The sequence below is a fragment of the Apium graveolens genome, chromosome 1 (genome assembly GCF_009905375.1).
Source record: "Apium graveolens cultivar Ventura chromosome 1, ASM990537v1, whole genome shotgun sequence".
NCBI classification, from domain to species: Eukaryota; Viridiplantae; Streptophyta; class Magnoliopsida; order Apiales; family Apiaceae; genus Apium; species Apium graveolens.
This window is the reverse complement of record NC_133647.1, coordinates 97,403,792-97,415,754: the sequence shown is the minus strand read 5'-3', so window position 1 is coordinate 97,415,754 and position 11,963 is coordinate 97,403,792. Positions and strand designations below refer to the sequence as shown.

General features: G+C 34.9%; 1 pseudogene; it reads left to right on the top strand.

The window, feature by feature from the left end:
• The first annotated feature begins 238 nt into the window (after window positions 1-238).
• On the top strand, window positions 239-6,257 carry LOC141720278 (cysteine-rich receptor-like protein kinase 2; annotated as a pseudogene).
• Window positions 6,258-11,963: the final 5,706 nt, after the last annotated feature.

Here is an 11,963-nt window from a genome sequence, read left to right as displayed (position 1 = left end):
ACTTGTAAAGAGTTGAAAAAAATAAAGTAAGTTCCTCTTGAAACATGGCTCATATTTAGAGTCATCCGGGGTGTAGCTGGTATTTTAAGCCTCTTGCTCATATTTGTCGTGCTTTTATGGTATCAATCAGTAAGAAAGGCCAAAGTAGTTCAGAGAGGTATCTAATATATTATAATACTCACGGACCTATATGACAATTGTTGTTGTATGTAACTGATTTATCTGTGTACTATATAACATGTTAGGGCTATCCAAGTTGCAGGGGCCAATTATTTACAGTTTCAAAGATTTAAAATCAGCTACAAGGAACTTTATCGAAGACTCTAAAATAAGAGAAGGAGGTTACGGAGATGTATACAAGGTGATTTTGAATTTACAGTCTTTCCTACTGTTGCATCATTGATGCTTTATTCTTCTGGTTACGTTAATAAACAGGGAACAACAAAGAATGGTGATGTAGTAGCTGTTGGAAGAAAGGATCTCACTCAAACTCACACAAGACAATTTAGGAGAAGAAATGTATTACTTGAAAAATTACTTGATTACAAATGACTTGGTACAAGGCTTTATATAGGATTCCATAGAAAGATCTAGATATCTCTTAGACTCCAATAGACATCACTTGACCAAGATACATGTATCTAGAGATTACATGTACCTACACCAATACATTGAACATAGAAAAATACTAATACATGTACCAAGATTATTCTAGAGACTCCCACACAATTCTATTATTTTAATAGTCAAAAATATATTATTTATTTTTAACACCCCCCCTTAATTTTGACTATCCCAAGTAGACTTCGGAATTTGTAGAAGGCGTCACTTTTGAGAGGCTTTGTAAATATGTCACTAATTTGATCTTGGGACTTCACATAATTCAACTCCACTTCACGCCTTTCGATGCATTCCCGAATAAAGTGATATTTTGTATCAATGTGCTTGCTCCGTTCATGAAACACCGGTTTTTTGGCCAAAGCTATTTTCGAATTGTTATCAACCAATACTTTTGTGGACTCATTTTGTGGCATGTGGAGCTCTTCTAAAACTCTCCTTAGCCATATAGCTTGACAAACACAAGAACACGCCGCCACATACTCCGCCTCACAAGAGGACAAGGTAACAATGGGTTATTTCTTTGAACTCCATGAAAAAGATGTGTCACCAATAAAGAATACATATCCGATGGTACTCTTTCGATCATCAATGTCACCGGCCCAATCACTATCACAATAACCAACAAGTTTGAACTCATTTGAGTAATGATATAACAATCCATAATCCATTGTGCCTTTGAGATAACGAAGAATTCTCTTGGCCGCCTTCATTTGTGTTGTTGTTGGAGCCTCCATATAGCGACTAATAAGTCCAACACTATAGAGTATGTCGGGCCTCGTGCATGTCAAATATCTCAAACTTCCCACAAGACTTTTGAAATATGTAGGATCCACCTTCTCACATTCTTCAAATTTCGACAACTTCGTTCCACATTCAATGGGGGTGCTTATGGCTTGACAATTTTCCATCTTGAATTTCTTCAAAATCTCCCTTGTATAGTTTCCTTGTGATATTAGTATTCCATCATCCATTTGCTTTACTTCAATGCCAAGATAATATGACATAAGCCCAATATCGGTCATCTCAAATTCTCTTATCATGTCTTGTTTAAATTTCTCAAACATTCTTGGACTATTTCCCGTGAATATTAAGTCATCCACATACAAGCACGCAAGAAGAAATTCTCCATTTTTAGCAACCTTGGCATATAGAGCATGTTCATGAGGACACTTGTAAAATCCTTGAGCTTGAAAGTATTTATCAAGTCTACTATTCCAATCTCTCGGCGCTTATTTCAATTCGTACAAGGCCTTCTTTAACTTTAACACTTTTCCTTCTTGTCCTTTTATGATGTATCCCAATGGTTGCTCCACATACACGGTTTCTTCAAGAACACCATTCAAGAAAGCGGACTTCACATCCATTTGATGAATTTTCCATCCATTTTGAGCCGCTAATGAGATGATTAGCCTTATAGTCTCCATTCTTGCAACCGGGGCAAAAACTTCATCATAATCAACTCCATATCTTTGATTGTAGCCTTTGGCCACCAATCTTGCCTTATATTTTTCCACCTTACCTTGGGCATTCTTCTTCACCTTATAAATCCACTTTACACCAATAGTTTTTTATCCTTTTGGAAGTGTTGCTAACTCCCATGTGTCATTCTTCTTTATAGACTCAATCTCGTCGTCCATTGCTTTCTTCCACATTTCATCTTGCACGGCTTCTTTGAAGCTTGTTGGTTCGGTTTCCGCTAGAAGACAAAGAAGTGTTAAGTCGGAAATAGCGGGAACCTCTTCCGTTTCATCGTATATTTCTCCAAGACTTCTATAATGTCTTGGTGGTGTCTCGTCATCATCACTTGAAGAAGATAAAGGAGTTTGTCCATCACTTGTTGCTCGTGGTGATGTAGGAGGAGTGATATTTTCTTCACTTTCTTCATCAACAAATGGGAAGAAATTATAATCTTCTTGTGTGTTGCTCCAATCCCATGAGCTCTCTTCGTCAAATACAACATCTCGACTAATAACAATCTTTCCATTGATGGGGTTGTAAAGTTTGTACCCCTTTGCTCTTGCATCATATCCAACAAACACATACTTTTCACTCTTGTAATCCAACTTTGTTCTTAGCTCATCATCGACGTGTGCATAAGCTATGCTTCCAAAAACTCTTAAGTGAGCAATAGATGGTCTCTTTCCTTTCCATGCTTGTTGCGGAGTTATGTCTTTAACACATCTCGTGGGACATCTATTTGACAAGTAGACGGCACAATCTACCGCTTCGGCCCAAAATTCCTTAGGCATATTCTTGCTCTTTAGCATGCTTCGAGCCATGTTAAGAACGCTCCTATTTTTTCTTTCGGCGACTCCATTTTGTTGCGGTGATCTTGGAACCGTTGCGGGTCGTCTAATACCATGAGCTTCATAAAATTGCAAGAACTCTTTTGAATTGAATTCACCTCCTCGATCCGAACGAATGGCTTTTATTTGATACTTGGTCTCTTTTTCAACTTGGGCTTTGAACTTTTTGAAGCATTCAAAAACTTGAGACTTCTCTTTGAGAAAGTACACCCATGTCTTGTGGCTAAAATCATCAATGAATAACAAGAAATAGCGATTCTTACTAAAAGATGGAGGATTAAAAGGCCCACATACATCGGAGTGAATGAGTTCAAGTGGCTCATTTGCTCTTGACATAGATTCCTTTGGAAAGCTCTTTCTTGATTGTTTTCCGAAAAGACATCCTTCACAAATTTGGTTTGGAAGGTTGATGTGAGGCAATCCATTCACCATATGCTTATTTGATAGTGAATTTATTCCATCAAAGTTCAAGTGCCCAAACCTAAGATGCCAAAGCCAAGAAGAATCTCCAACACAAGCCTTAAGATATTTTGCAACATCATTTTGAATTTTGAGAATAAAAATACGATTCTTGGTCATAGGCACCTTTGCAATTAAATTATCATTAGAATCTCTCAAATTGAGAAATCCATCTTTCATGGTGATGGTATAGCCTTTCTCCATTAGTTGCCCCAAACTCAAGATATTATTTTTCTTGCTAGGCACATAATAAACACTTGAAATAAAATTATGATCTCCATTTTTCAAGCGAATTAAGATGTTACCTTTGCCTTTGATGGGCACTCCCGAAGAGTCTCCAAAAGTGACTTTTTCATTCACTTTCTCATCAAGATCCACGAACAAATTTTTATTGCCACACATATGATAACTTGCGCCGCTATCAAGATACCACAAATTATCTTCACAATTTACTTCTCCTTTATGCGCTAGAAGCAAAGTTGGCTCATCAACATTGCCTTTATCTTCAACAAAATTAGCTTTCTCCTCCACTTGATTTTTTGAAGCGTGACACTCGGAAGCATAATGACCAAATTTTTGACAATTATAGCATTTAACATTTGACTTGCCATACCTTGGTGTAACTCTTCCTCTTCCACGGCCTCTTGAATTTCTTGTCTCGTACAATCTTTCTTACTTTTGACTTTCCTCCCTTTGTTGGCCACGACCTCTTCCTTGTCCATATAGAAATCCTCTTCCACGTCCTTGTCCAAGACCTCTTTGGCTCCTCATATACCTTCCATTATTATTTTTAAAAGATAACTTTGATTGTAAGGCTTGTTCAATTGGCTCCTTCTTTAACATTTTTTCTTCATGGGCTTGTAATGATCCCATAAGCTCATCAATAGTCATTTCATCTATATCTTTAGCCTCCTCAATTGCCACAACTTTGTAATCAAATTTAGAGTCAAGTGAACGAAGAACTTTTTCAATAACACGAACATCACTTACCTCTTCTCCATTGCTTTTCATTTGATTGACAACGGTCAAGACCCTTGAAAAATAATCCGAGATTGATTCGGATTCCTTCATTCGCAAAGCCTCAAACTCGCCACGAAGTGTTTGTAGCCGAACTCTCTTTACTTTAGCATCGCCACTAAAAGAAGATTTGAGAGTATCCCAAACTTTCTTTGACGTTGTTGCGGAAGCCACTTTTTGTAACATAGAATCATCCAAACATTGATGAATGATCATGATCGCCTTTTGATCCTTCTTTCTTTGGGCTTGAAGTTGATCTTTTTGAACTTGATTCAAATTTGCTTCATTTTCGGGCACCTCCAATCCTTTCTCCACAATTTCCCACACATCATTTGCTCGAAGGATCGCCTTCATACGAATGCACCAATTCTCATAATTATCTTTGGTGAACTTTGGCATTTGCCATTGAGACATTCCATTTGCCATGATCTCCTTCTTCTTTACACCACACAAGCCTTCTTTGAAGACAAGTAGAAGTAGAACCTTTGGCTTTTGGCTCTTGATACCACTTTGTTGGAAGAAAGGATCTCACTCAAACTCACACAAGACAATTTAGGAGAAGAAATGTATTACTTGAAAAATTACTTGATTACAAGTGACTTGGTACAAGGTTTTATATAGGATTCCATAGAAAGATCTAGATAACTCTTAGACTCCAATAGACATCACTTGACTAAGATACATGTATCTATAGATTACATGTACCTACACCAATACATTGAACATAGAAAAATACTAATACATGTATCAAGATTATTCTAGAGACTCCCCCACAATTCTATTATTTTAATAATCAAAAATATATTATTTATTTTTAACAGTAGCTGTAAAGAAACTTTCAATTTCTATAAGCAAATCCAAGGAAGATTATGAGAGTAAAGTTAGGCTTACAATTAATATTAATCACCGCAATATCATTCGTTTACTAGGCTGTGGTAACAGAAGATCAGAGCTACTCTTTTGTTCGAATACATGGCAAACGGACGTCTTGATACATTTCTTTATGGTCAGTTTGCTTTTACTTCATACTTAAGCAGTAATATATGTTCGATATCAATAACTGTACAAATTATATAAATGCCAGGGGTAAAACGGAGGATTCTCAGCTGGAAACAACGTGTTGACATAATTCTTGGCATAGCCCGGGGCCTTGTGTATCTTCACGAACAATTTCATAAATTTATCATACATCGAGATATAAAGTCAAGCAACATTCTGCTAGATGATGAATTTCAACCAAAAAAATTGCAGATTTTGGCTTGGCAAGATACATACGTGATGATCAAAGTCATCTCAGCACTAGATTTGCTGGGACATTGTAAGTTAGCCAACTATGCCTTGGCTGTTTTTACAATTTAGTTGTTTTGAGATTTATTTCTAATGGTGCAGTTTGGTCAATCATAACATTTATATATATCAGCCTTTTTAATCAAGAGTCCAAAATTACCTTATCATACCAGGGATTACACAGCACCAGAGTATGCAATCCAAGGATTCTTGTTTGAGAAAGTTTATAGCTACAGCTTTGGGGTGGTGGTCCTTCAAATTGTAGGTGGCCGAAGGTGTACCAATTTAAATATTGAGCCTGACAACGGTTCCCTCCTCGAACACGCAAGTGAATTCTTCGTTGTACAGTAAGCTTGTGCATCTGGCTGACTGTCGGTAGAAGGAAATTTTCAATTTAACAATGATGACAACAAAGTTGTACAATGTAAAACTCAATTTTTTACCTGTACATTTTTCAACTTCTGATTTATCTTATAATGTCAGGCATGGAATTTGTACGCAACTGACATGCATTCGGGTTTGGTTGATAAGAATATAGATCCGAATGAATATAGCATTGATGATGTTAAAAAGACAGTAGAAATTGCTTACAAATCATAGTTCCATGAAGCCCAAACTAGAGAAACCCAGTTCATTCTCGTGAGAGAACAAAGGGAGTGAATGTCCGCTACTTCCTCAATCATCAGCACCATCAAATTTGATGTCAAGAAAAAAAAATACACGAAAGTAACTGATAACTTCGTACATGATAACTGGTTTTTAAGAATTATGATAGCACTACAAAGAGAAACTGTGCAGGGAAAGGAAAAGTATGAAACTGAACCCATGACCTTAGTTCTTAATATTTATTCCCATATTAATTATATTTTACATTTAATTGGATCTTTATTAATTAGGTTATAATATTTATTGTAGGAAGTAAGAAATTCTAAATTGAAAATGATTGGAATTAAATTAGAAGAAAATTCGGATTTATTGGATTGTTTGCGCAAGACATAATGTTTGGGTCATATCTTGAGTTCTACCTATCTGATTTGGGTGATTCAACAGCTTATACAAAGATAACGAAATTCTCTTTTCTTAGAGAATGGTCTATACTTCAAAGTCCACTCGGATCAGCCTAGTAACATCAAGGAAAAGTCAACTACGAATTTTGACTTTAGAATCCCATTCAATTTTGGAAACTCTTATTTATTCCTAGAAAGAATAAAAATACTTTTTATATTAGGTTTATATTATTAGAGGGAGGGATATACATATATTCATCATGTTAGCCACCAAGGAAAGAAGAACACTTCAAGGAGAAGATTGTGTGCTTATGAATTTCGACATAGGGATTTCTCTTCTATATCTTTACTTTGTTTTGTATTCTCAACTCTCTATGATTTCTATGTATTTATTCATGACTATGGTAGGCTAAATCTCCCTGTTGGAGGGCTGTTTTGTAGCCTTAAACCTAATGACAATTTTATGAGTATTAAATTTGAATTCTTGAGATATGCTTGATTATGCTTATATGTTCGTCAATGCTTTTAGAGATGCTTGAATTAACATTGGTATGTGGTCATCCAAGTTTGTTATGTAATTGTTGTCTCTAAAAAATTAATTAATATTCCTATGTGGTCATGGGATTAATTATATAAGTATGTAATTCATATTAACTTTTCTATGTGGACATGGGGTTATATGAATAGCAAAATTTGTTTCTATGTGGTCATGGCAAGTTTTTTATAAGTATTTAGCAAATGAGGATATAATTCAAGAATTGTATGTCAAGGGTTTAATGGTGGATTTACATGTTTTCCAACATTTCTCTCCAATTGTTTACACACCAAATCTTTATTAAGTTATATTTAGTTTCGTTAAAAACAACAAATCAACCCAAATTATATTCTTAATTTTTACTCAGGATAAAAGCAAGAAGCAAACCCTTGTCCTTGGCGTTAACGATGCCCTTACTTATTCTACATTACTTCGACACAAAAAAGGTCTAAGTTGAGTCACATCAATTTTTGGCATTGTGCTGCCGGGGATTGAATTTGCTTTACTTTTATTTTGTGTTAGTTTCTGTTAGTTAGTGTGGTTTAAATGTTTCATGTTTGCAGGTACATGATCAATACCCGCACTTTTGGTAAATATCTTGAACCGTTTGAAGACAATCCTGAGAAGCTCTTTCACAAGAAGAGTGATAATTCAAGTGAGCAATTAGACAAAGAAATTGAAGGAAAAATTGTTTTAGCGGATATGGCAATAGTACGAACACTTCGTGATGATGTTGCTGTCTCGATTGCTAATCTTGGCCATTCATGTATGGTCTATTCGAATCCTTCCACTGGGAAGAGTGGAAGCTTTGAGATCAAATAAAATCTACTCATGAGGTTACCTATCTTTCATGATCTTCCAATTGAGGAACCTAATCAACATCTCTCTAGGTTCGTGACTATTGTGGAAAGTATGGGGCCAGATCTGGCAGATCCACAAATTTTAAAAATGAAGGCATTCCCATTTTCTCTTGATGGAGCAGCTTTGGACTAGCTAGAGGAATTGCATGTGTGGTATATTACTTCTTGGGAGAAACTAGCCCAGAAATTCTTACAGAAATTCTATCCAGCAACTCGGGTAATGAACATGAGAAGTCAAATATCTGGACTTTGTTAGAATGCTACTGAAACTTATGATGAGTATCATGTTAGATTTCAAAAGTTGCAAAAGATATGTCCTTAACATGGTTTCTCTAAAGGGAGTCTGTTGCATTTTTTTTACCAAGGTCTTCTTGAAGGTGAGAAGAGACATTTGAATTCTGCCGCACAAGGTGCTTTTATGGATTTATCTCATGATGCTTCTGAGAAACTAATTTCGAAGGGAGCTGCAAATGAACTTCAATATGAGAGTCGTGCAATGTCAGGTGTAACTCAAGGAGCTGGTTCTGATAAAAGGCTGTCAAAGATTGAGGAGAAGATTGAGAAGCTGAGTGCATTAATGTTGAGTGGTAAAACACCAAAGGCTCAAGTTTGTGGAATTTGTTCAACTCCTTGACATTTTATCGATGCATGTCCTACGTTGATGGATCCTTCTTATGAGGATGTTAATGCTGTTGTATTTTCCAATCAAGGTGGAAATCAGTTCTCGAACACCTATAATCCAAGATGGAGGGATCACCCCAATATGAGGTATGGAAACACTAGCAATGCTTTGAATGAATTTCAGTTCTAAAACACTTATATACCTCCTGGTTTTCAGGAAAAGGGGAAAGGTTCCCAAAACATGGGCGGTGACAACAATATTGAAAAATTATTGTCTAAATTGGTTGATGGGAAAATGGAGATGCAAAAACAATACACTGCAAATTCTCAAGACATTAAAGAGATGCAGAAGCATCTTGGGGATGTGATTAAGAAATCAAGAGCATGATCTTGGACGATTGCCTGGAACTACACATCCAAATCTTAAATTTGAGCATGCAAACATCATTATCACCAAAAGTGGTAGGAATGTCGTCCTGACTCTAAAGGTACTAAAAAATGAAGTGGATATGTAACGCCCCCAAATCCGGGGTCAGAGGATTTGGTCGTCACTATGAAACCTCAATCCAAAATAACATGTTAAATCAATAAATAAATGTCAGCGAAAGATATTTAGCATCTATGACCCCAAACTAATCCAAGATCTTTTTAGGTTACAGTTCTAGAAACAAGAATTCCATATTCCACAGATAAATTTTTCTCTTTGTTTTAAAATTCTTTTAATAAGCTACAAACTCAAAACTAAACCCGCTAGTATAACTTCAAAATGAAATATACGAGGCCCCAACTATACAATACACAACTATAATATAATATAATATAATATAAACAACTTTACATAACAGAACTTACACTAGTCCGCAAATCCTGGACCCACCACCTTCCAAAAGCTTCTTCCTTGCTTTCTTGAATTACGCAGCTAAACAGCGCAAGCTAATCCTCATTGGAGGTTAAATTTGAAAACAGGCAAGTATGAGCGAAAAAATGCTCAACAAGATCGTTATAGCAAATATAGGGTCATTTTGATATAAAATCGACATCTGCAATAGCGCATAACATTTTAAAATCATAATTGCTGAAACAGAACATTTATTAAAGAATAGGATAACCGTTTCTTACTATATTCAAAACTCCTTTTGATATTTTCGAGCGAAATGTTTCAGCAATACTTTGAATCTTGATGAGAATAAAACTCGTAAAACTGTGTTTACAGAAATATCGTATTCAACATTAACATGAAACAATGATTATAGAATGAATCAGAAACTTTATTCAAAACCGAACTCTTGACGTCAATCCTCATTTTGTTTTTATATCAAATTAGATATCAATACGAACTTTGATGCTCACAACATCCCATACTGAAGTCAACATCAATCATCTATACTAATTCCACCTTTGATATTTAACAACAAACTAAATATCCACATCAAGCAGATTTTGAATCAAAACCGCATTTAATCTTTTATTCCAAACCAAAACACTTGATAAATTATTCCTTATAAGATTATCAAAAAAAATATAATAATTTAGATTGGAATCCTCGAACGACGGAAATAACCATCCAGTCTTAAAACTCTTTATTGAAAAGGGGTCATAATACTCGACACCCGAAATAATTTTATTCCCCCATTCACTTGGGCAGGAATACTCACAACCAAATCATTTTTCTCAAAATCCAAAACATTTATAAATCCAATAATTTAATAAGTAAAAAAATTAACTATTCTGAACATAGAATAACATGGAGTACTTGCATAATAACCATTTAATTCAGCGATATGTAAAACATTTATCCATTCTGAACTGAGAATAAGGAATGCAATACGCGCATAATAGGATTCAAAATAAATATCACTTGAACAATAAGTGATGATAGGGATACTTGCCTTTGAGTTTTTAGCAGTTAGTCACACTCGCTATAACACAATCCCTCATTCTGACATTTCGTGGTATCATCGTCTTTCCATTCGACACTTCATTGATATGCTGCTCCTGCGATTGCTAGAACCTTGATAACCAACTCCTCCCATTCCATTCTTTCCAATGTCTGGTCCCGATCAACTTGAATAATTCACATCTATAATTAAAAGACACAGCTTTAATTGTCTAAACAATAATTACTCGACGCACTACACATCAAAATGCTATCGTCCACCCATTCGACAGCCCACACATAATTATAACAGTCAAATACAGGATTTTTGACCCACGTACACACGTAATTCATATATAACGTAAACACATAACTTACATATCACATAATTCATATCACACCTAATTCAGTTCATCAAAAGATTCGACTCGGTATGCTTAAAACTGAAATCGGGTCAAAAATATGATTTATCGATCAATAATCAAATCAGAATGACTAATAAAACAAGCGACCTTTCGAAATAAAAGAATTTGTGTCTCGAAAGTATTTTCAATGAAAGCGGAATATTTTCCTGAGTCTAGACGCGTTCGTTTCGTAACAAACAGATGAACGATCTATTTATTATGAATAAAAGAAGAATAAATCAATTAATAATGATATTAATTGATTTTTAAATACTCAAATATAATTTTTAAAAGCTCAAAATATTTTTTAAGAATTATTTGGCTTAATTATAGATAATTATATTCTATTTAACTATTTATAAATAAAATTAATTAATTAAATAAATTAATCAATTAAGTAAATCCATAAATAATTACTTCAAATAAATTATAAATAATTAAATCAAATTTTTGATTTTTCAAAATAATAAAAGAAATTTTGTTTTTGGAATTTATAAGAATTTAGTTAATCAAAATAATTAACTAAATAAATTTTAAAATTAAAAGAAATGATTTTTGAAAAGGGAAATTGAATTTTGAATTAATTTTAAATCAGAAATTGCACAAACAAAATTTGATATGAAGTTTGGAAATTTTGTGGATTAAAACTGGGTTCAGGGAAATGGGTTAACGGGTCGGATCATCGGGTTGTTCAAGAACACCCGCCGGAGTTCATAGGAACCCAGAATCTGGCCATAAATTCTGGCCACCGCAGAAACTTCCGGCAAGCAAAAAATGAGTTGAATCGAACGGTGCAAGTCTGGATTTTCAGTCCCGGTAACCTCCGTCCAAACCCAGCAACTCAGGATTAAGAACAATCGACGCAACGATCAAAAACTCGACGATTCCGGTGAGAACTCCATTAAATCCGGCTAGAAACTCGAATAATCCGGCGAATGATCGAAATCGATCAATTCTAACTTAAAATCAA